This window comes from Canis lupus, chromosome 2 (assembly GCF_048164855.1).
Source record: "Canis lupus baileyi chromosome 2, mCanLup2.hap1, whole genome shotgun sequence".
NCBI classification, from domain to species: domain Eukaryota; kingdom Metazoa; phylum Chordata; class Mammalia; order Carnivora; family Canidae; genus Canis; species Canis lupus.
The window spans coordinates 2,409,044-2,435,711 of record NC_132839.1 but is presented as its reverse complement, the minus strand read 5'-3'; the positions used below and the strand labels follow the sequence as shown (position 1 = coordinate 2,435,711).

At 37.7% G+C, this 26,668-nt stretch overlaps 1 protein-coding gene and 1 long non-coding RNA gene across 6 annotated transcripts in view; both read left to right on the top strand.

Annotated features, from left to right (window-relative positions):
• The window catches only part of CAMK4 (calcium/calmodulin dependent protein kinase IV), a 214,252-nt gene that overhangs the window by 60,642 nt on the left and 126,942 nt on the right, over positions 1 to 26,668 (top strand). The gene's annotated exons all lie outside the window — the stretch shown is intronic.
• LOC140609748 (uncharacterized) lies at positions 17,517 to 19,377 on the top strand. Its single transcript, XR_012011483.1, has 3 exons — positions 17,517 to 17,653; positions 18,241 to 18,264; positions 19,248 to 19,377. It is a non-coding gene; the product is annotated as an uncharacterized lncRNA (long non-coding RNA).

Sequence of the window (26,668 nt, the reverse complement as noted above, 5' to 3'; positions counted from 1 at the left end):
ATGAAGATCGTAGTCGTGTTTACCAGATGTGAAGATTCAAGGGCACGACGAGGATAAACCATGTGGTGAGGGGCTGGCACATGGTGCCCTGCAGGGCCTGCCAGCCACCATGTGACGTTGAAGCAGAATGGTCACCTGCATTTGCACCCTGGTTTCCATTCCTTGACTGCATGTTCCAAAGACTTATGATTGGACTGGCAGGAGAAGGGAACAAGGAGCCCACAGTTAGATGAATGTGAGATCACAGCAAGCAGGAGATGGGAGTGTGTGTCAATGGCTAATAAAATGATTGTAGTATTTTCTTTTTTTTTTTTTTTTTTTTTTTTTTTTAAGATTTTACTTATTCATGACAGAGAGAGAGAGTCAGACAACAGACAGACAGGCAGAAGGAGAAGCAGGCTCCATGCAGGGACTCTGGACATGCAACGTGGGACTCCATCCCAGGTCTCCGGGGTCACACCCTGGGCTGAAGGCAGGCACTAAACTGCTGAGCCACCCAGGGATCCCTATTGTAGTATTTTCATGACACCGTTTCTTGCTCAATGCCTAATGAACATGAGTATAAAAAACCTGTTACCGTGGGGTGCTTGGGTGGCTCAGTTGGGCAAAGTGGCCGACTCTTAATTTCATGTCAGGTCGTGATCTCAGAATCTTAGGATTGAGCCCCGCATCAGGCCCCATGTCAGGTGCGCGTCAGGCTCTGTGCTCAGCTGGGAGTCTGCTTGAGATTGATTTTCTCTCTCTCTCCCTCTACCCTTCCCCCTGCTAGCTCGTTCTTGCTTGTGCACTCTCTCTCTCTCTCAAATAAATTTTAAAAACCCCAAAAACAAAAGCAAAAACTTGTTACCACATAAGCAAATTCACAGAAAGACAGAATCATCCTAATTTTTGCTAAGATCACATTTTAGATTTTGATTGGGCTTATTCATTGCTCTTGCTTTGTTTTCCCCCCTCTCTTAAGCATCATTCTCACCCTCTTGTGTAGTTCCCAAGGTTTCCTACCAGGACTTCTCTTGCCTAGTTTCCAATATTTCCTACTTCTAACTATGCCGTAGAAGTTCATCTCAGCTCTGTTTTTGAGGCTTCAGCAAAGATACAAAGCAAAATGGGTATCATCATCCATGTGTTATTGGAGTTTCCTTAGCACTCATATTTTTCTTTGCATTCTTCAGTAAACTTTGCAGATACCCTGGGAAGTCTTCTGTGAATATCATCCAACCCAAAAACCTGAGAAGGCATGGGATTTTTCTTTTTTGCCCTATGATGCTATTCCCAATGATTCATGTCTGGCCCATAGACAGCTTTACGTGTGTGTGTGTGTGTGTGTGTGTGTGTGTGTGTGTGTGTTGTTTTCTAAATAATTTAAAAGGTGGGTAATTTGCCAGGAGGTCAGATACCCACAGATGTGATGGAACTTTGTGTTCCAACTTACAGTTTCTGGATTTCTTTGCTTTAGTTCTGCTAAAGAGGTCACTAGCCAGAGTCTTCACTGGGGCTTTTTTTTTAAAGATTTTATTTTATTTTATTTTTTTGAGAGAGAGAGAGGGAGTGGGAGCACAAGCAGTAGGAGAGGCAGAGAGGGAAGTAGACTCCTCACTGAGCAGGATGCCCCACTGGAGGCCTGATCTTAGGCCCCTGGGATCATGACCTGAGCTGCAGACAGACACCTAACTAATTGAGCTCTCAGGCATCCCTTCACTGGGTTTTGTAAAAGTATTTTATGGTTTACTTTTTAAAAAATATTTTATTTATTTATTTATTTGTGAGAAACACAGAGAGAGAGAGAGTCAGAGACACAGGCAGAGGAAGAAGCAGGCTCCCTGCAGGAAGCCTCATGCAGACTCGATCCCAGGATCCCCGGGGTCATTCCCTGAGCCGAAGGCAGACGCTCAACCACTGAGCCACCTAGGTGTCCCATTTTATGGTCTACTTTTACTTTCTTCCTTCTATTTCCCCTCCTTCTTTACCGTCTTTCATTTATGTTATGGTATAGAGAAGGGGACCAAGATATACGTGCCTATAATGGTTTTTAAACATTTTCATAGATATTAAGTAATCACTTAACGTAAATGTGATTCCCACAAGCAAAATGTAATACCTATAATAACCCAAGAAGTGGATTTTATCTCTCCAGTTTGTAGATGAGAAAACTGAAGTGCTAAGAGGTTAAATAAATATTCCAAGGACATACAGCTTTTAAGGGGCCGGAACCTAGATTTGAAAGAACTATTTTGGGACTGTAATCTTGAGGGATGACAGCGTACACAAATTCACATAAAACTTATACTTGATTTAACATATTCGTGCCATGTACTATGCTAATGATTGCAAATTAGAAATTAGGTAATGTTACATATTTGACTTTTTGCAATTAAGATAATTAATTATTTGGAAATGTTGTGAATAAAATGCGTTCAAGTATTTCAACAAAGTTGCAAAGTGTCTGAGTGCCAGTTTGAAGGAAATAAATTTCTTTGATAGGAAAGATGGCCTTGTTAGGGGGAGTTACGGGTTGATCTACAGAATCCATAGACAACGTTTTAAAACGTTTCAAGTAATTTCTCTGTATAATTCTTGTCTCTCTGTACAGTGTTCATGAAATACGTGGCAATAAGAAAATTAATTTGCTAGGGCCTTTCGCATGCAATCATTAGACTGTGTACATCACCTTTCACAATTTCAGCCTAATCATCATTATCCATGGGATTGTCTTTCTAGGAAGGTACACACATAGCGTGTCTATTTCTGTGCTTCCCTGAGTCAGGAATCCTTGGGAAGTGACTGACCTTTTATCATGTTGGATATGTTATTGTGTAAATAAATTTTCCAACTGTTTCTCTGCACCAGTAGTCATTCAAGATTTTCATTATATATACATACATATATATGTGTGTGACTTTCATTATACATGCATCATGTATATAAACCTATAGATCTATGTAAACATATACCCACGTACAACCACACATATACAAAAACAGAGTTGTCCAGAAAAAGGCAGTCTTTATGAACAATTATCATACTTATGTACCATTTTTATAGAAATTTACTTACAAAATTTCAAAGAGTTCACCTGGAGGAGACTGTAGTAACAATATTTACTTGTTAGAGATGCAGAGGTTTGCTGGATGGTTAAAGATTCTTTTTCTTTATCTAATTTTTAATCTAACAAATAGCACATGTATTCATTCTCATCATGAAGAAATTAAATATCATAAATTTACCAAAATTCCTTTTGGCAGTTTCTCCATTCCAGAGCACTCCTCAGAAAAATCACTGTTGCCTCTTTTGAACATATCCTTCCAACTATTTTTTTAAAAAATGTGTTTGTACACACACACACACACACACACACACATACGCACACATTTAGCTTTATGTGTCTTTTTGTTTTTATTATTATTTTAAAATTATAGTTAGCTCACAGTGATATATTAGTTTCAGGTGTATGACATATCGACAGTAATGTATGTCACACAGTGCTACCTGCAACAAGGGTAGTCACCGTCTGTCACCATACAGTTATTACAATATTGTTAACTTATTCCCTGTACACTTTTCATCCCTGTGACTTATTTTATAAGTTTGTACCTTTTAATCCCCTTCACCTGTTTTGCCCATCTCCCTACCCCTCTATTCTCTGGTAACCGTCAGTTTGTATTTTTTATTTATGAATCTGTTCATTTATTCATTTGTTTTTTAGACTCCATATATAAGTGAAATCATATAGTATTTGTCCTTTTTTGTCTGACTTACTTCACTTAGCATAATACTCTAGGTCCATCCATGTAGTCATAAGTGGCAAGGTTTCATTTCACATCGTGTGTGTGTAGGCACATCTGTATGTATACAGACACATCTTCTTTATTCAGTCCTCTGTCGATGGCCACTCAGGTTGCTTCCATTTCTTGGCTCTTGTAGGTAATGCTGCAGTAAACATAGTGGTGTATGTATCTTTTCAAATTAGTATTTTTGTATTCTTTGGGTAAATACCCAGGAGTGGAATTACTGGATTGTGTGGTATTTCTATTTCTAATTGTTCGAGAAACCTCGATACTGTTTTCCACAGCGGCTGCACTAATTTGCATCCCCACCAACAGTGTGCAAGGCTTCTGTTTTCTCCACATTCTTGCCAGCTCTTGTTTCTTGTCTTTTTGATAATACTTATTTTGAATGGTACAAGGTGATACTCATTGTGGTTTTGAAACCATCCACAAAATGAAAAAGGAACCTGTGTGGAATGGGAGAAGATATTTGCAAGTGATATATCCAATAAGGGGTTAATATCCAAAATATGTAAAAAAAAAAAAAAAACTCAGACAACTCAATACCCAAACCAAATAATCCAATTAAAAATGAGCACAGGACCCGAATAGACATTTTTCCAGAGGCCTACGGATGGCCAACAGACACATGAGATGTTCAGCATCACTCATCATCAGGAAAATCTGTGTGTTCTTACTAGAAAAGGTGCTATAGGCAGGTATTATTCTGCAAGTTCTTTGTTAGTCTGTATATACTACAGACTCTCTGTATCAGGCCATATACACGTAGATTGTTGATTTTAAGAGCTGCGTGGTGTCTTACCACTTTAGAATAAAGGTCAAGCCCTTACCTGATACAGTTCACAGAGTATGGCCACCTCATCTTAGTCTCCTCCTTGCTCACTTCTTTCCAGCCACCCTGGCTGTTTCTTGCTGTTTCTAGAATACGCTGAACATGGTCTTATCTGTGTCTTCTGACACAGGACTCCTGGATAGTTTCCCACCTTATTTCCTTCCTTCCTTCAAGTTTCCCCCAAAATGTTCTCTCATCAGAAACTCCTTGTCTGTTCACTCCATCTCTTGCACCCTTCCTTGCTCTGTCTCTTTCCGTCTTAGTGTCTCTTGCCCTTTCTTTCTCCCTCCCTCTGTCTTTCTCAGCTCTATCACTTTGTTCCCTCTTAACCTGCTTTATTTTTTTGTAACGTGTACCACTCTCTGGCATGTAATAGATTTCTTTCTTCTTTGTCTGTCTTCCTCCACTGGAATGTAGGATTTACTTTAGGAGTAGGTTCACTGATAGATCCTCAGGACCTGGAACAGTTGCTTGCACATTATTGGTGTCCAAATAATACCATTATTGGTATTAAGCATTGGTATTAAGCATTGGTTTTTTTTTTTTAATTTTTATTTATTTATGATAGTCACACACACACACACACAGAGGCAGAGACACAGGCAGAGGGAGAAGCAGGCTCCATGCACCAGGAGCCCGACGTGGGATTCGATCCCGGGTCTCCATGGCCCATGCACCACGCCCTGGGCCAAAGGCAGGCGCCAAACCGCTGCGCCACCCAGGGAGCCCCTAAGCATTGGGTTTTTATGCTTGAGATCCTCCAGTGGGTTTTTTTTTTCCCTCCTTTTGTCCATTATTGTAGTGAATTGCATGGATATATTTTTTAGTGTTGAAACACTGTTGCATTCCTGGTGATAAATGACCTACTTTAACATGATGGAATCAATTAGCTACTCTTTTTTTTTTAAGATTATATTTATTTATTCATGAGAGACACACACAGAGAGAGAGAGAGAGAGAGAGAGAGAGAGGCAGAAACACAGGCAGAAAGAGAAGTAGGCTTCATGCAGGGAGCCCAATGTGGGACTCGATCCCGGACTCCAGGATCACGCCCTGGGCTCAAGGCACAGGTGCTAAACTTCTGAGCCACCCAGAGATCCCCAATTTGCTACTATTTTTATTAAGAATTTTTACTACATGTTTGTAAGTTAATACTGACTTTTGGTTTTTTTATTGACCTGTCTGACTGTGGTATAGGAGTTTATTTCAGCATTATAAAATGATTACAATAGCTTTTTCACTTTTTTACACTATGGAACAGTTGCTATAATCTGAGAATTATCTCCTTGAAGGGATGTAGAGATTAACTCATTAAACTATTTTAACAGCTAACTTTTTTAGGGGTAGATGTTTTTCTGTCTCTTATTGTTTTTGAACTTCTGAATGTTTCTGATTTATTTCGTGCCAATTTTGGTAATATGTTTTCCTAAAGAGATTATTTGCCTAGATTTGAAAAATTATGTAAAGCTCCTCACAGTGTTCTTTTATCATTTTTTACTTAAAATCTCTTAGCTATTATTACTGTCCCCTTTTTTGTTCCTTATTTGTTTCTTCTCCCCTCTCTCCCTTTTAAAAAATTGACTTGCCAACCCATTTGGATTTTAAGTAAATGGTCATAACTTTAAATATATAAGCCTAGGGATCCCTGGATGGCTCAGCGGTTAAGCATCTGCCTTCGGCCCAGGGTGTGGTCCTGGAGTCCCGGGATTGAGTCCCACATCAGGCTCCCTGCATGGGGCTTGCTTCTCTCTCTGCCTATGTCTCTGCTTCTCTCTCTCCTCTCTGTGTATTCTCATGAATAAATAAATAAAATATTAAAAAAATATATGTATATAGGCCTACTGTCTTTTTGTATCAAATATTACTGAGAATTCTGTTTAAACCTAATATTTAACTTTGATTTCTTCAGTGTTTATACTGGAAGCTTAGTGTATTTTTTTTCTTTATTCTTGATGTTCTCAGATTATGATCTGTGTCTGCTTATTCTCCTCTGATTTCTCTCCTTCCTTTGATTATGAGGGCTAATGTCTTTATTTAGGTTTGAGAAGTGTTGTTATAAATTACTGAAGCATTTCCTCCAGTCTGTTTTATGTGTTCTCTGTTTCTGGAACTACTAAATAAGTGTTCCAAGATTAACATCTGTCCTCTAGGTTTCTGTGTTTTCTTTCCAGCTCTCATTTTCCTTTTTTGATGCATTTTGGTATAATTTTCTTGCTCAATTTCCCAGGTCACTTCTTCACTCTCCTTTTTATTGAAGTATAATTTATATATTTAAAAATGCACAGATCCCAGGTGCTTAACAAGGTCAAGATATAGTTCCATAATTCCAAAAAGTTCTCTTGAGCCCCTTCCTAGACAATCCTTACCCTCCACCAGAGACAGCCATTATTTTGATAGCTTTGTCACCATTTTTGAAATTTATATAATATGAAATTATGTAGCACATACACTTTTGTGTCTGCTTTCTTTCACTCAGTATGTCTGTGGGATATGAGAATAACTTCTCAAACATAGGTAAACTTTAGGGAAGTTCAGACTGAAAAATCCTTGCTGAATTAAGAAAAAAAATGTATGACTTTTGGCCATTTTTCTATTATCACTTGTGGTTCTTCACAATCACAAGAGTTTGGTCCCTTTTAACCTTCAAATGGTGTAAGAAATTTGATTTTAAAATTATACATATATATTTCTGTTCTTTAGCCATAGACAGTATTTTGCTAGATTGAAATTAATAGTTTTAAATGAAAAATCTCCACTTGATTGAATTGCAATTTCCCAGGAGGTGTTTTCACTTAGCCCAAAATATATATACTATTGGAAAGTTATCTTTTACCTATTTAATTTTCATTAAGATTTTAACACATGGATGATTAACTTTGAGAAGCTGGATTTACACATACAACACATGAAGTTCTCTGAGTAATGAAGTATTGGAATCCCAAATTGGGATTTGGCCTTGGCTTTGTAGGCCACAAGCTTTCAACCACTTAAATTAAAATCTCACAGAAGCTAGAATAAGTCTTTGGTTTGCTCTTGTTGCAACTGGTAAAAAATATCCATTGAATTAAACAGTGACATGTGGGTATGCTATATCATGAAGTATTAGGAGCATAATACATCATAGACTCTGCGTGCAACTGATTTTCTGGGATTAAAAGTAATGTTTCATTCAGCCAGTTGCTCGTTGCAATTTCAATAGACTTGAAGCCATTTTATTTTTATTTCCCTTTTTACCTCCCTCTTGAAATTTTCCTATAATATGATTTACAGTGACTTCAATTTTGGTAAGAAATCATAAATCTCAGTAGCCCTAAAAAGGGTGAACAGTCAGCATTAACTTGAAATCAAGATTGTTTTTAGATGTTAATAAAACAAAATAATAAATTTTTAAATGCTGGTTATGAAAATCAGGCACATTTTTCTTCTCTGAATTTGTTGCACGACTTTCTGTGTCTCTCAATTCTAGCTTCTAAACTACATGTAACATTTCATACATTTTATGTCACAACATTTATTGATGCTTAGAGGACCAATAGACTGTGAGCTACTTCTTAGTTTTGAGAATTTAGAACATGTTATAAGTTTGTTTGTATATATGTATAAAAACTGTGAACCCGGAAAAATTTAAAATTCAGTATTGCCAGGGGTAATGTTTGATCTTTATACGTAATAAATTAATAAATTAATTTTAGGATGTGGTATAACTCGAAGAAAGAGGAAAAGCCAATACGTGGTGAATCTCTTCCATCTTAGAACTTAAAGAATCAACTTATTCTGTTACTTTATGTTTTAATAGTTGTAATACTGTTTTTAGGGCATTCCTCTGTATGCTGTATTTCTCCCCAACTGAAATGATAATGTCCACGAGGGCAGTTTTGCTTTTGCTTCTCTCTCCCATATGAATAATTACAGTACTTACAGAGTGTTCAGAAAAGAATGCTTGGAGCTTTGGAATCTCTTCCAGACCTCTGGACACTTGGGAATGCCTGCTTTTGTGTAGAAAAAGGGTATTGACTCAAACCCATGTAATAATCATTGCATTTTATAGATTAATGCTGTAATGAATTTCACTATGAAATTTGTAGACTTGAGCTTTTTTTTCCCCTGACAGTGAGTTTAAATATTTCGGAATAATTTGGGAAGGGCCATTCACAATTACTAAAACCTTTATCTTAATGAAAAGTTTAAAAGTAATGTGCTTTTGTACGTTCGAATACATTAACAGTTTATATGTTGAATTGTATTATAATATAAACAGATTTCCTGTTAGGCTTATATAAATGAATAGTTAAGAAAACTAAACAGATTTTTTTTGGGTATTTATTGAGGCTTACCAAGCATCTTAAACTGGATCTCTGCATCTTGCAAAGAAACCCTACTCAGCTCTTTACTTTTCAAAGAAATGAGAGAGATTAAAAAAGGAATGTTTTCAAAGTGATTATGGAAATTTTAAAAATACTTTTTAATATATAGATAACTATATATATTTATATATAGTTCACATCTGCTTTTGTGGGAAAGAAGTGACCTTAGAGGTCCTAGAAAAGATTGTAAATGTCTTAGGACACTAACTCAATGACAGTAAAGTACCTTAGTCTAGACTCTGGGGACAGCCCTCTGAGAATATTCTAGTGAATGGTGCCCCCTGGAGCACAGCCTTAGTATGAATGGCATCCCTTGGAGTTTAGCAACACTTACTCAAAAAGATAACTCATGTCATTTACCTGAAATGAGTCCAGTTTGCACCCTAAATTCCCTTTGTTTGAAGAAATTTAGTCATAGGCTTGAATTGATCATGTGTATTGACTTGAGAACTCAGGGTAGAATAATGGAGACTACTGGGAAACATGAGTGAGGTCAGGCTGGGCTTCACAGAGACCTGGGTTCCCCACCCAGTAACTGTGGTTGGATATGACACACACTGGCTGAACGGCTTGGGAGCTTGAGCTCTGTCGCCATAGCAACGCTGGGACCTCTTCTGCAGATCTTAGCTGTAGCTGCCTCTGCCAATCAGCTCCGGCCCTGAGCCATCAAATCCATTTGTGATGAAGCCAGATGCTACATACTGAAGGATGCACAAACCAAGCACAGAGGAGCCCGAGGGAGGGAGGAAGTGAAATATTCTCTGAAAACGATTTTTTCTTTCATATAGTAGAAAAAGTTAAAGAATCCAGTTATTCTACTTTGTGTCAAAGCACAACTGATTCAGCAAATCCGGACTCCCATTGCTCATCAGTTGCTTTTAAGAGCTCCTGGAGAACTTAATTTTTTATACTGCAAGTATAGAACTCACCATTATTGTATTTTTTTTGCAGTGCACATGCAAACACGTGTATTGTGTATTGGGTGTTTGTGTTTGTGTGTGTTCTCCAACGGGTTTGAAGTGCCCTATGGACAAGCATAATGTGGTATTTATCCTTGTGTTTTGTACCTACCACCGTGTCTGGCACTTGGTTAGGCACCCCATGAATGCTGTTTGACTTGCTGAATGTAATTAGGAATGGCTATGCTTAATAAATGATAGAGCCACTCATGAATAAATTTAATTGGTGACTGAACTGGAGGTGGCCAGAGGAAGAGAGTGTTACAGAGCAAGTATTACTGAGGTCAGACAGTAATGAAACACAATTGTCAATTGTATGTGTGCAGCTTGTAAATAAAAACATGAGAAGGCAATTTTCATAAGGAGCAGAAGAACTCTCTCGAAATGTGTGTTTTCATACATCTGATTGTGGTTTACTAATGGAATAATAATATTCCCCAGACATCACAGTGAGGGGGCCCCATTTTGAAACAGCAAGCTTTTAAGTTATTCTTCTGATAGATTATCAGGTAATAGCAATAACTTCTTAGTTTTAAAAATCAGCTCCAGTAAATTACAGGTTTGATAGGAAGAAGCATTCTGAAGTCACTGGCCAAGCATTTTGTACCTTAAAAGGCAGAAAAAGAATTCAGCAGTGCAAAATCTTTTCCTGGTTTTTGAGACCCAAAATAAGTCTGCCAGTTACATAAACTTGTTATTAACCAGGTTTTGAGACATCTACCAAAGGTCTTGTTTTAATGCTCATGCTTCTTCCCCTTTATCATGGTGCCTAATAATTAAAATATATGTGTTGATCAGTAACTTCACAAAGGAAACGAACACTCCAAAATTCTAAATATGGTTATTTCTATAGGAAAGCCAACTGTTCTGTTAAAAATCTAGGCTTGACTGACCTAGATCTCCAAACTGAAAGGTTTGCAGAGACACGTGCAGCCGTGTAAATCTCTGAGATGTGGGTTATTTAAACAGATGGTAACTGTGACACAGTGAGCTCTCCATGCAAATTGGCAGAGACCAAAACCAGAAAGGAAGCGAGCTAGAGAGGAAACATTACCTCACTATGGACCTCTGAGAATTTTAATTAAAACAGAACAAAATTCAGAGTGCTTGGATATACTTCTTTAGAATATTAATTGAATATCAGTATTGGTTGTATTGTTGCTATGATACTAATAGTTGGCAGGACTAGAGAGTTTTCAGAATCTTCCTTATACTTTCCCAAGTTTCTGGATGTTACTTGATTTGGCCTTGCCATTTATATACACTCAAGTAGGATGTGGAATGGGGAGCAGTGTTCCTGCTGTACTGTTGAGGCTGGCAAGTTAAGTTGTGAAGTTGGTTTGTCTATAACTGTGTTCTATGCAAGGCGCTGGCTTGGTTGGTGTCAGGACATAATTAAGGCAGAGACATCAATGGCATCCGGATCCATGGGTCTAGAAATCCCAGAATTTCTAATGGTGACATGGAGGACAGCTCTGTGGTCTTTTCTGAGATTCAGTGCTGGTCGCCTTGCCTCAGCTCCTCGTTTGCTGTATTGGCTTTTTAGCTTAAAAGAGCCTGAATAATTTTTCTTTCCCGTGTCCCAAACCTACCTGATACAGTACATGTAACAAAAGATTACTATTTCCTGCTGCACCCCATCTCCCAGATCTGTGGTACGTCTTTCATAAGCCTGTTTCCATGCTGAAGTGTAAAGAACACATCTTTCCCTTATTTATTTTTCTCTATAAGGAAGAGGAAAATAACATTTAAGGAGAAAGAGGTTAAGCTTATTCATTGAATAACTCAGACCATTTTGGAACATGAGAAGATTATCAAGAGTGATAAGGATAAAACACTGCCTGAGAAGTCAAGTTCACAGGATTTAAAATCTGTTTACAACTTACATGACTCAAGAATAGAAGATGAAAGAGTGGCTACTTCTCCCAAAGAGCTGCTAAAATAGACAAGGAATTTCCTGGAATAAGGGCAATGGAGACCCCATTTATTGTGTATTTTCTTCATTGCGTTTTTTTCTCCATAGAGAGAGTCAAGGGGACAAAGCAAATACAGAACTGTTTGGCTCATGCTATTGGATGATGGCTCATGCTGTTTGGCTCTGATAGAAAGATACAATATTAAGTTCATGCTTGGTTATTTTGTCTGACATTTTAAAATACAAGTGTGTGATTAATTCCCTAATGTTATTTTAGTTTTGAAAATATGGGAGTTGATGTAGAAATTGAAAAAGTTCCAGCCTGAAAATAAAAGAGACTGATATCCCATTAACCACTGGTAATTAACTGCCAGTCAATATTTGTATCTATTTGCTTTTGGCCAGTTTTTCTAGGTACATAGGACTTGAAAACAATACAGTAATGTAAGAGTATATTTTCCAATTTAGAAGTAGAACTTCATAAATGATCAGGTTAAATCACATTTTTCTGTGATCTCTAATTCTGATTCTCTTACCTCCATCTGGCCTGAATTAGTTTCTGTAATTAGCTTTGTGTTTTCCTTTCAGTGCATTTTTTATATTTTGACTGGAATGTGTATATGTAGCTACAAAAATACAGGTTATAATTTTATGTGAGTTCTTTTTACATGAATAGGATCATACTGCATGTATGTATATTTTTGTAATGTACTTTTTTCCTTCAACAATATGCGTTTGAGGGATCCCTGGGTGGCGCAGCGGTTTGGCGCCTGCCTTTGGCCCAGGGCGTGATCCTGGAGACCCGGGATCGAATCCCACGTCGGGCTCCTGGTGCATGGAGCCTGCTTCTCCCTCTGCCTGTCTCTCTGCCTGTCTCTCTCTCTCTGTGTGATGATCATAAATAATAAAACAAAAATTTTAAAAAAATTAAAAAAAAACAATATGCGTTTGAAATCTGTCCTTATATTTGCATATACATGTCTCATTCTCAGCTCCTCAACATTTTTGTATTAATTACTAAGATGGAAAAAAGCATGGCTAATTAAACTGACCTTCTTAGACTTATTTAGATGTAGTTTTATCACTTATTACTCTGTGTATTTAGAAAGGAAAATACAAGAAAAATTAACCAGTTAAGATAGTCCTAACATCTCTTCACATTCAGAATTAAATTCTTGAGTCACTGCTTGACTCAGTTACTGATGCATGTGTTTTTTCTAAACAGTATCATCCAGAGAATTGCTGAAAGAACACTTCTTTTCTTATTTTTTAAAAATATTTTATTTATTTATTCATGAGAGACACACAGAGGCAGACACACAGGCAGAGGGAGAAGCAGGCTCCCTATGGGGAGCCCAATGCAGGACTCAATCCTGGGACCCTGGGGTCACGCCCTGAGCTGAAAGCAGATGCTCCACCACTGAACCACCCAGGTGCCCCTGAAAGACCACTTCTTTAGAGAATGCTCTATTTTTGGGGCACCTGGGTGGCTCAGTAAGTTAAGCATCCAACTCTTGGTTTCAACTCAGGTCATGATATCAGGGCCGTGAGTTCAAGGCTCATGTCAGGCTGTCCACTTAGTATGGAGTCTGCTTGAGATTCTCTTTCTCCCTCTCCCTCTGCCCCTCTCTTCTCTCAAAAAATAAATTTTTTTTAAAGGATGCTCTATTATCTCCAGTATTTTTTCCAAGCAACTGGTACCCATTGTGTCAGTTTTGATGTTGGTACTTTTTTATTTTATTTTAAAGATTTTATTTATTTGAGAGACAGAATGAGCACAAGTGGAGGGAGGGCCAGAGGGAGGAGAACCAGACTCCCCACAGAGCAGGGAGCCTGACACAGGGCTCCATTCCAGGACCCTCAAATCATGACCTGAGCCCGAAGTAGACGCTTAACCCACTGAGCCACTGCCCAATGTCAGCACTTTCTTGGTCTGTCCAGGGGGTGAATAGAATGTTTGCAGATAGCAATCAAGATTGGTATACTCAGTTTTCAGGTAATCCGTAAGTGGTTTGCTGAGTACAGTGTTACAGGATGGCAGTTGTGCAGGTCTGCCATCAGGGATAGGTTGTTTGCAAGCTTAGTCAACAGAAGCATGCCTGCTGCCTGAACAAGAGACATTTTGTGATGCCATTGATTGTAAGAAGCAACAGTATTTCGAATATAGTAAAATGTGGAAAATAGTACAGCTTGGAATGATGAAATATGGCAGTTCATCTTTTAAGGTGCTATATATAGTATTCCATTAAAAAAAGCACAACCTACTTTAATGGTCTGTTCCTATACTCCTGAGCATTAAGGTGGTTACTTCTTTTTGCTATTGTATTTCACTTGGAAAGTATTTTTATTTTTGTGAATTGTGTCATAATGTTTACAATTTAATTTATGAGGCTTTCATAAAATACGACATTTCAGATATGGCTAAACTTTAATACGTAATTAAATAATTAAATTAATAACAAGTTTACAATTAAGTGGAAATTGTAGTTTCCCCTCCTTAAACCTGTCATCATCACAGTCAATTAAACAATGCATTTTATATCTCACAACTTTGTAAGCCAAAAGATTTTCAACATTTACATGGAATGATTGTAGGCAACAAACATTTCATATTTGGCTTTGACATATTGTTTAATTTATATATACTGTAAATGTGGATTTGTCAGATAAACATTAATCACCATATTCATTCAAAAGACCTTTACTGGTATTGCAAGGTAATGTGAGAAATATAAAGATGAGCTAACAAGAAACTGAAAAATCGTCTGGTCTTCCCAACATAACCCTTGCTCATAATCTTCCCGTTTCTCACTTGTTATTTCAGACTTGGGATCTCCCGATGTTGAGGGCCTGCACGTGCAGACTCCATACCAGGTGCACCGAAGCCCTCTTTAGATGTGGGCAGAGCCCCGACCTCAATAGCTCCTCCTGCCCGCCTCCCAACCCCATTCCATGTGCACACTTAGTTTAGATTTGCAAATGCTTCTTTCCTGAAGTGCTGTGAGAAGAGAATGTTTAGGTTTAAAGGCTCCTACCAAGTTAAAGGGGCCCAGGGCTGGGAGACACACTGAGGACAATACCTCTTCTTCCTGTTGTTGTTTATGCTAATTTGGAAGTTAAACATACTAGTGATTTGTATGGGAAATAAACAGGAGTATAGTCAGATTTTTGTTGCCCACCTAATTTCTATTTTCTCTTGTTCATGATTTCTCTACTTCTTTTTAAGCCACGAAAAAGAGATTTTCAAAAAAAAACTCACTTTCTCACAAAATTGTATGTCCAACTGTATGTCGGTAGACTCTCATATGTTACAAACTTGGATATGTTGGATGATTTATAATTTTTCAACATTTCATGCATGGTACATATGGAACGTCTGTCACTAAAATAAGAGCTATATCACATACTGTTCTTTTGGCTGGAGCATAAAAATAAAACCCTAATCCAAAGAATCAAAACAAATGAAGATTGTCTTAAAAAGATCACGGTACACCAGAAGGAAAAAAAAAATACTGTGCTATGCAGAATATTCAGAACGACATACACTAATGAACAGCTTATTTACAATTTGAGAAATGAAATACATACACACACACATATCTGAGATATCCATGTATTTTTACGTGCATTGTAATGACTATTAAATTTGTACTTTTCCTAGTCTCTGATGTGCTTTACACAATTCACAGGTTGCCAGTGTGATTTTCATGAATATCAGAATGGCCTGGTACTTTACTAACTTAATTGTTCATTAGCATAATGTGTCATGTACTATTAGCAAGATGACGCCTGTTAGCTTTTCTAAAACATCTTCTATAAGCACAATTAAAAATGCTGCCAAAATTGAGGTTCCCATGCATACTGATGTCACCTACGGTGCTCTAAGCATGGCCCAGTAGATGCGTTTCAGAATTTATGCTTTTTCTTTTTTCTTGTTTTAAAGATTTTATTCATTTGAGAGAGAAAGAGCGTGTGAGTGCACACACGAGTGGGGGGGAGGGGCAGAGGGAGAAGCAGACTCTCCCCTCAGCATGGACCAGGACCCCAGGATCATGACCTGATCCAAAGGCAGGCACTCAACCAAGCCACCCAGGTGCCCCGAAATTCATGCTTTTTCAGATACATAATTCCTCAAATCTTTTCTCTTTTTTCATGAATGCAATTCTGTGTTCTAACTGTGTTCATTCTTGGAATGAAGTGGCATATTCATCTGTTTTTATGGTAATCCCCTTAATGATGGGTTGTTTATGTTCCTTGTCAAGGCTCTTCTGGCCAAATGACATCAGCAGGTACATCCCTGCTCTGTTACTGTGTAGTTGCCCCTGTGACGGCAGGCAGCCTTTGGGGAATTACATTGGCATGTACATGTGGTCATGCATTTTTCTGATAAAGTAAGCCCATGAGAAGAGTTCCATAGTCTGTTGAGGAGGACACTTCATCACTGACTCACTGTTAGCAGCATTGCTATGATGCCGCCATCGACCTAGCTTGGGATAAATGGAACATTATTAGCCAGAATCTGTCACGGCCTGGGCTGATATGTGACCAAAATACAAAGGATATGTTATCAAGCTGGAGACACCCTGCTGTAAGAAAAAATAGAGGTATGCAGAATGCAGTGAAATCCGTATTCCAATAATGATGGTGACGTCTAAGAGTCCAAGGGCTCTAAATTCTGTACATACTAGTGTATATCATATATCATCTCATTTAGTCATCATGACAGCTCTTTTGTGGTAATTCTTAGCATTTTCTCTTTATAAAGATGAATAAATGAAGCTCAGAGAGGGTAAATCCTTGATCCAGTACCACACAGCTATGTCATTTGGCATTTCACAATCCCGTATAGAGAGCTTTTACTTGATGATATGTAGTTGACAAATTGTATTCATATAATATGTCCACAGTATAGGAATAGTAAATATAAAATTAAATTAGCATAATTGTGAAAATTGATACAGTGTACTTTTATAGATTATGCAAGATTTTACATACCTTATTCCATTTAACAGTTCTTTGTGGCCCCCATTACAGATGATACTCAGAGTGTTCAAGAAGTTTGCCCCAAATCATGTGTCTATTAAGTTTCAAAACCAAGACTCAGACTCAGTTTCTTAGGACTGAAGCTACATGCTATTTTCCAGGTACTAACAGTGATCTAAAGCCATTTTGTGAAGGTGACTTTTTGTTTCCACCTTTGGTGGTATTTCTAATAGGAATCCAAATAGGGAACACTAAAATTTAATCTACTCCTATTAGATGCAAATTGATGCATATTAGAAAGGAAAACCAGGGAAGTGCTACTGAAATTCATGTTTTTGATTCCTTAATCGTTAGACCTATTTGAAGTTAAAGTTTCCAGTATTTTTGGACAAATTCAGCCCTTCCTGATGCCTCCTCTCTCTCTCTCTCTCTCTCTCCCTCCCTCCTTCTCCCTCTCCCTCTTCCTCTCTCTCTCCCTCTCCCCTTTTTTCTCAGCAAAAGCATTTAGCCTTTATGTGTTCTGAGACTTTTTTAAAAGTCACAGGAGTCAAATTCCATGACCTCTTCAACCCCTGGTTACAATATGCTAGTTGGTGGGGATAGTAGTGTCTTTTGATCAGAATGGCCTCACTGAACCTTCTTTGACTTCTAGAATGTTCTTTATGTCAGATTCCTAGAGGTCTCTGCAGACAGAAGACCACTGCACTTTCCCTCTCTGAGTGTAAACAGGTCACTGGGAAAAACCTGAATGTTTCTCAGAGTATTCAGAGCATGCTAAAAGGGGTCTGAGGGATGAATCAGGCCAGGTGATACAGGTTAGGAACAAAGTCCCAGAGAAAGTTGGTGGGCAATTGAGTGAGCATAATAGTTAATAGAACTCATAGAGGTCACTAACAAAAAGCTTTGGTTAATGCTTAAGCATAAAATGTAACTTTTATACTTAGAGTTGATATGAAATCTTGAATAATTAAGATTTCATTTTTGTGTTTGAATTTTAAACTGTTGATGGCGATGGAAAGAATTATTAGATATAAAGTTATATTTTAAATATGTATAATATTTACTGTGACAATCATATTGCTTTGACAAAAATGTCAAAATACACTCACATTCTATTTTGTATTTTAACACTTTTAAAAGTGATGGAAAGATTAGATGCTTTTATAATAGTTTGTCTTTCAAATATTTATAGCATTTACTGACTGTTAGAGATGATGTAATGCTCAAAAAGTGACCATCTCATATAAAAAGCAAGTTAAAATTGCATTTTAATCTCCTTTTTGTAAAAATGAAAAAGAAACAACAAACCCACAGATAGAGAAAAATGGAAAATTGCCAACACTGAGGAGCTTCTTGCATGCCTTTTCCTAATCCTGTCCCCTTCCTTTCTATGATAATCAAGTTCCTTGGTTTCCTTTTACACAAGGTATGCATTCCTAAATAATATAGTTTCATTTTGCCTGTTTTGAATTTTATATCCATGAAATTATGCAGTGAATATCATTTTCTGGTCTGTTTCTTTTGCTCAAATTAAGTTTTTAAGACTTACTCATGTTTTGAGTATAGTAACAGCTATTTATTTTCATTGCTGTATAGTATTCTGTTGTAAAAATATACCACAATTTATTTTTCTGTTTTACTTTTCAGAGAAAGTTGGATTGTTCTTAGGTTTTGTTACTACAGATAATGATGCTCTGGGCATCTTGTTTGTAAGCTGGCACACATGCAAGTTTCTCTAAGATGGATAATCAGAAGTGAAATTCATGCCTATAGGGGATACATGTTTAAACTTTATTAGATAACGCTGTTTTTCCCAAAGAGATTATGTGTCTTGACACTCCCACAATAGTGTATGAGAATCTTCATTGCTTCACATCTTTGCCAGACATGCTGTTTTGAGACTTTGCCTCTATTTTAATATACATTTTTATGGTTACTAATAATGTTGAACCTTATATAACTATTGTTATATATAAATGTCTCATATAACTGTTGCCTATTTAGATTTTCTCTTTCATGAAGTCTCTAGTCAAACCTTTTGTCCAGTTTTCTATTAGGTTGTCTATCTTTTTTGTGTTGATTTGTGAAAATACTTCATATATTTTGGTGACAAGCTCTCTTAGTCTTCCTTCCCCTTATAGCAGAGCTTGGGATGAAGGGTTTATCTGCTCCGTTAGGGAGTGCAATCTCAAGGAGAAGGCATGGGTAACAAGGAGAGCGAGGCAGAAATGGGGGGAGAGCCAAAGAAAGGAAGTATTACTGATTCCTGAGCAGTTTACCACTACATGTAACTAATTGCTCAATCTTAGACAATTGTCCCACAAGAACAGTAAATGCCTCTTGAGCCCTTCCATTCCAGGAGAAAAGTGACAGATAGCTACCTGCCAGCTCTTGCTTTCTGTTGGTCAGAGGTCCATACAGAGGGTGTTAACTACCTCACACTTCTGGGTTGCATATATGTGGGTGCATATATGTGGATCTGCTAGTCCAGCTGCAACAAGGAAAGCTCATGGTGGGAGAAGAGAGTCTGAAACACAGGCCTGAGGTAAAGTATCCAGCTTTCATACAAGGCCTTTATCTTTTATAAGTACAAGATGTCCTCCTCATTTCTTCTTCTTTTTCTTCTTCTTTTTTTTTTTAAGATTTTATTTATTTATTCATGAGAGACGCACACAGAGAGGGAGGCAGAGACACAGGCAGAGGGAGAAGCAGGCTTACTGCAGGGAGCCTGACATGGGACTCGATCCCGGGACCCTGGGGTCACACTCTGAGCCAAAGGCAGATGCTCAACCACTGAGCCACCCATGGATCCCCCCTCCTTATTTCTTCTAATCAGTCACAGTAGCCCCTTCAAGATGGTAACCTGTCACGATGTCTGAAAGACTTAAGGCAAGAGGATTAATGAGACAAGTAATGGTTTCCATTATTGTGGGTAATCTCAATCTCAAAGCTGTAGTTGGTATTCATTGTAAATTTCCCTCACCATCAATTCTAGATTTTTTTCTTACTCTTAGATAATAATACACTCCCTCGTGGTTGCTTGTCTGTGAGTAGTTCCATATCTTTATCCCTGAGAGATTTCAACTCTTGGATGCCTTGTTCTTGTTGGCCTATAGCTGCTACATTTGGTTATTTACTATTATCACAGAGGCACCATGAGATGCCAATGAATAGTCCCACATTTATACTCCTTCTCACACCCATTGTGTGGCAGAAACTCTAGTTCCTTTTGATGATAGGGTTGATTATCTGTGATATTATAGTGAATCATTTATTTGCCAATGGAGCCTCAAGCATGAGGAGTCTAAAGTTTTGTAGAAATAATACTATATCTCCTGATGGAAGCAGTATCTTCTCGGGAGCTCATTATTTACCCTTCCATTGTTCAAGATTGTGGGGAAGTACAAATTCCACAAGTGGATCTTTGGGAGTACGGGTGAGAAGGGCCAATCCTACTTCTATCCCTAGATCCTCAGACCTGTGAATTCCAGACCTGTACTGTATCATGTATATGCCATGGGCTCAATGTATATGCCATGGGCTCAATCCATAAACCTTGTGTTGGAAAATAGACTGCCCCCTTCTCAGACCTCATAGAATTTTCCCTGAGCCGATACCTAAGATGATCCTATAGCTGGCCGTTTTATTATGCTATTATGCCACCTGTTTCTTTTGTTAAAACGTTTTTTGAGTATAGTTGACTGATTTTAGGTGTACAACATAGTGATTCAGCCCCTTTGTGTGTTATGCCATGCCCACTACAAGTATAGATACCATCTGTCACCATGCAACACTATTACAAGATCACAGTTTCACTGTATTCCCTGAGCTGTACCTTAGGCCAATTGCTTCAATTTTAGTTGGAAGATTAGTGATTCCCATGATCATGCAAACATCTTTACACCTTTTTGCCATAAACTGATCCCTAGCCAGAAATCAGAATCTGAGGCAAAATTCTTAAGAACTATCACTTACTTAGGGAATTAAATCTCAGGCGTTGGGAATGAAGGACAAGAGAAATGAACTAGAAAATGAAGGCGAGCCAGTGTGTTACTGTGCTGGCAAGCAGTGAATGTAACGGATTGCTCAATTCCGTGAGACTGTCCCCTGGGAATCCTTCTCAGGGCTGTCTGACATAGGCAGGGATGGAGGCAGAGAAAGGGGAAGAATTTGTCCACTGGCTCTTGACCTGGTCATAGACAGTCATTAGGGAATATTAACTTTCCCACCCTTGCGGGTGGCACCCATGTAGGTGCCAGGTGAGATTCAGTGGTAGTAGTGGCAGGGATGCTGGGGTGGAGACATCCTGTGCAGGAAGGGTCCTGGGCCCACAGACCCTGCTGTCATCATTAGGGCCTAACATTGCACTCCTGTCAGAGGTTTCTAGAAAAGAATATCTAAGACTTCAGGAACCACACGTGTAGATTGGGACTCTGTCATGAAACTTGGGCTTATTATAGTCCAGATGTCACTTAAATTAGGAATATGCCACATGGCTTCTTATTCTAAGGGCAGAATTCTGAGGCAAGAATCTTAGTCTGTGTTGCCAGTTTGTTAGGTGTCTACCTTCAGCTCAGGTCATGATCCCCAGGTTCTGGGATTGAGCCCCACATCAGGCTCCCTGCCCAGGGGGAGCCTCATCTCCCTCGCCTTCTTCCCCTCCCCACTCATGCCCCTGCTTGCTCGCACTCGTTCTTTCTCATAAATAAGTGTAATCTTAAAAAAAAATAAAACTACAAATCCCATGATGTTAAAGATGTAATTCATAATTGGTAAATTTTGGGGAAAACCCCCTAATTTGCATTTAGTTTTACACAATACTTCGTTATTTTATACATATGTTCATGCATGATTTTAAATAGCACAGGCATTTTTTTGTATTTCTTTTTTACTTGGCATTAATGTGAGATATTAATTACAAGGAGCAACTTCAAAGGTTCAGGATGCCACAGTATTCTCCCTCTTATTTTCACTCTGTGGTTTCCAGAGTCATGATTGAGAAATGTATCATTCAGGTTCAAAAGCAAGATGGTGATACCTGATGAATACTAGCACTAAGCTACAAAAACACACAAACTGATGCACATTGTTCTGTATTTTGTTGCAAATACTGCTAATTCCTAGTTCCTAGTGTTTTGGAGAGAATCAGGTGAGGCTAAGGAGCAAGCATCTGCATGATATTGAATATGCCCTGTGGCAGAGTCCTTGGTGCTGCAGTCTTTCATATCCCCAAACTAAAGGTTTTTCTTCCTTTTTTTTTTTTTTTCAAAGCAGGTTGTATCCTTCATGAGCAAATTTTTAAAAGTAAAGCTATAATTATTATTACTTATTATGAAATTGTTGCAGATGCTACTAAGCTGTGTTCAGTGCATGAAACTGTTGTATTTTCCACTTTGAATACAAAGTGATAAAAAGCTGATTGTAGTACAGCTCTGTCATCTATACAGGGAAGTAATTCTTCAAATAAAACATTTAGAGGCGAATTTCATGTTGGAAATTTGTGACTTTGAAAGTCTGCACAGATTTCAATTTCAAATTAAAAACATATTGCCAGCTGCTGTGGTTTAGTAGGGCTTAATTTGCAGTTGTTCTCGCTTTTAAATTTAACTCTTCATGATAATTGTCCCAAATTGGCTTTTCCCCCCTATCTTTCTTTTAAGACTTTAAAATAGAAAAGGAAGCCAGAATATCTGCAGATGAGTAGAACTGTGTGAAAGGGAGACAGTTACAGTAGGGAAGTCCAACAATAAACATCTTTAAAAGCATGACTGTTTTCCAGGCCCTTCTGCATCCAACAGATTTCTCATTAAGCTGCACCTCCACGCTCACTACCCCATATGAAATTGCCAGTATACTATTACTATAAAGCTGAAACTGAAGCAGATGGAATTTTGGTTTAAGTTCAGTTCAAGAACTCTAGACCTAAAATGATTACTTAAAGAAATTTTTTTAAAAGATTTTATTTACTCATGAGAGACACACACAAAGAGAGAGGCAGAGACCCAGGCAGAGGGAGGAGCAGGCTCCATGCAGGAGCCCGATGTGGGACTCGATCCCGGGACCCCGGGGTCATGCCCTGAGCCAAAGGCAGATACTCAACCGTTGAGCCACCTAGGCGTCCCAGATAACTTAAAAATTTAAGTTTATCCTTTAGCCTCCAACTTGGTGTCGCTGAAAACCATAACTAACGGCAATGTGCAGGATGAGATCATCCCAAGTCTGTATCAGTAAAAGCTCTCCCCATAGTAAGGCAAATGCATTTTAGAGAAGTAGTTACTAAAGCTATCATGGAATTACGGAATACATAGGAAAGAGTACTATCTTTATTTGCCCTTTAATTCCAGTATATCTTCGAAATTATTTCTGGGAGTTGTATAATATTCCAAAATACTCAGATGCTGGGCTTCTCTTTCTTCTCCCAACTAATTGTCTGTGTGTTATGGGGACAGGTGGAATAAGGACAGCTCAAAGCAACAGGTTGTTTTTTGTTTTTGGTTATAGGGTTTAAAAACATAGATTGAAGAATATAACTAAAATGAAAAGTTTTGAATGATCTGTGAATTCTGTTACCAGTCTTTGTTTACTATGTAGTTGGCCATAGTGACTTGCTTCTCAGAGGTATTATTGTATATTTGTATCATATATGTTGTGAAAAGGTTTCCCCATCTAGTTAATAAACATGGTCATCACCTCACATAGTTACCTCCTTTTTTTAGTGAGAACATTTAAGTTCTACTTTCTTAGTAAATTTCAGTTATATAAAACAATGCTATCAACCATAGTCAACATATTATGTCATTCATCTTACAGCTGAAAGTTTGTACCTTACTATTAATTAACCTTTCCTTGTTCCTCCTTTCCCCGATCCTTGGCAACTACTTTTCTATAAGTTTGACTTATTATTTTTATTTTTTCTAATTTAAAGATTCCACATATAAGTGATACCATGCAATATTTGTCTTCTTTGGTCTGACTTACTTCACTTGTAATGATTCATTTATTAATCATATCATAATAATAGATAATGGTAAGACCTCAAAGCTATTTTTATTTAGAAAGATAAACCTCATATAAATTTCTAAAAACAAAACAAGGCCCACACGCCTTCCTCTAGAAAATTAGCAGCTTTTTTGGCACCGTCTCAACATTCCCACCTCCACCCCTGTGGGTATGGAAAATAGCAGTTTGTGTTCATTGGCTGTGATGGAGAGAGAAGCATCTGGCACCTCAACATTAGCTTCCTTTATAAGAAGTTAGGCTTCCCTTCAGGAAGTATAAGGGAATGTTTAAGTCTAGTGAAGACAGCTTTGTTAAAAACTACCCTTACAGCCCATCCCTCAGGAAAATAGGAAAAGGTTCATGGATGGTCTTCATGTATAAAGTCCTAAACAAGAATTCCTGGTTCAGCAAATCATTTAAAAAGGGACACATAACTAACTTCTAATCTCTACTGTCAATTGCTTTTTTCATTTATTTAAGTTTGCGTTTGCATTCTGTGACTCTATTATCAAATAAATATCTTCTACCAAAAATTTGTCAAATGTACATGTGAATAAAACCACTCTAAATTAGCATATTAGATGAATAACGTATGGCTTGAAAGAAGCTGGGCTGCATGAGAAAGTAATGAATGAATGAGTGGGTATTTAAACAATACTAGAACAAAACCTTTAGGATTTTGGCTTTGTTAGGATACTATTGCATACCCTTGGGAAATTCTGTTCATGATGGGCCCAGAGCTTGCAGAGCTAGACATTTCTGATACAGTAGCAGCAGTTCTGGCTCTGTGCATAATACTGAACAGATTACCAGTCATTCAGTTCTGAATCAATACATTTTAGACACAGATATAGCATAAATCAAGAAAGTGATTATAGTCCGTGAAACTGGTATTGATTAGAAACTTGATGAGGTTCTACAAAGGAAAATCCTAAGGAGCCTTCTCATAATTATTTAGGGTTGGCCAACAAACTGCATTTGGTTGCTTTGTCTGGTGGAGTTTCCAATTTGCTCGTAAGCTTCTTTAGGGTACAAAAGAGTCAGATATTTTTATGATACACCAGGATTTCAGTTTCTTGAAAATTTGCTCAGTTAGAATCCCATTGTAAAAATGAGTTATTTCTAACTGCACTAAAAGATTAAATTTAAAAAACCTTTATAATCCAACTGAAAACAATGAAACATTCTCTTCTTTTTCCAAAATTATTTAATACCTTTATGGACACCATACAATTAACTTTCAAGACTTGATTATGTAGGCAACTTAATAGATTCATAATTTTTTTTTAAGATTTTATTTATTTATTCATGACAGAGAGAGAGAGACAGGCAGAGGGAGAAGCAAGCTCCATGCAGGGAGCCTGATGTGGAACTCGATCCCAGGTCTCCAGGATCACACCCCAGGCTGAAGGCGGTGCTAAACCGCTGGGCCACCAGGGCTGCCCAGATTCATAATTTCTAAAGTCTTTCCTGGGGCAATGTAGTATTCCAAAGTCAAGCTAAAATATGGAAAAATAGTTAAGTGTACTCTGTCACAGCCATTTGAAATAGATTTTTATTTAAATCCATTTGATACATGAGTGGTTCTCAATATTCTGCCAAGCCATATTGAAGCCTAAGGCAGAAGGAAACAGCTCTATGGATTCTATTTTTATTAAAAGTTCTAATATTTTGTTCAGCATGGATTTTTGCATTGACTTTAAGTATTGCACAAAAATGTTATTAATCTTGATTATTGTTTTTGTTGCCACTTTCAATTTTGCACCCAAGATGAACGCTCTCTGTCTTCACCCTGGCCTTGGCCTTGGCCCTGGTGGTTCTGATAAATAGATTTGAGAAGCAGATCTCGTTTTTTTCTACTTGTGGCAACACAAATGTCTGAATGTTATAGTTGCCAGACATCATCCTACAGGTGCTGGTTCCTCTTGGTTTAGAGCAGTCACCTCCACTGACATGCATACACGTCAGTTGAATTGGGTGCTTCTTATCTCTACTTCTGTTATCTCTAGTAAGGAATACTGTATTTCATCAATACTTAGGGGCACACACAGGCTTTACCTATTTTAACATCTATGAAATTCAGATATATTTTATAATAAAGGACATTTTACAATTATAATTGGTAGCCTTTTTTCTTTCTTGTGTGTCTTACAATTGGTAGTGCCTCTGAATTGATGAAGCACACTACTCTCTATAGCATAGAAGGTGGTAATACTAATTTTCTTTTAAGCTTCTCTATACTGAGAAGTAGGCATGGCACTTAATAGCATTCTAAGCCTAGACTCTATACTAGGACTTTTTTACAATTGGGAAATATTTCAGTAGGCTTTTATTTTTTAAATTCTTATTGGTCATTTAAAATTGTATGTATAAGTTCTAAATAGATAAAGATTATAAATATGCGTTATCAAATTGGAACGCATATAGATGAAGAATAGTAAAAGGATAAAGTGTGCAATAAGACCAATACACTTTTCACTGAAATATAATTAGTACACAATACACTTAATTTAGATTACTTTAAGTGATCTCTTTTGCAGAATTCTAAGAATAGCTAGAGAACTCAGCTTTGATCATACTGTATCCAGTGAGAATTATATTGCCTCTGTTTCTCCTCCCATCTGTCTCGTTACTCACAGGCCCTAGTTGTGCAGTGGGGGCATTGCCTGTGGAAATAGAGTTGGGCTGGGCAGGAGTTCTAAAGGCCATGTCGGGTGGAAGCAGAGGTCACCTGAGGTACCAGTCTTACTCTAAGTCAGTTAGAAAAGTGTAAATTAGTGTTATGGTCAAGACAAGACTGTTGCTAAGAAAATACTGCCAAGAGAGAAATC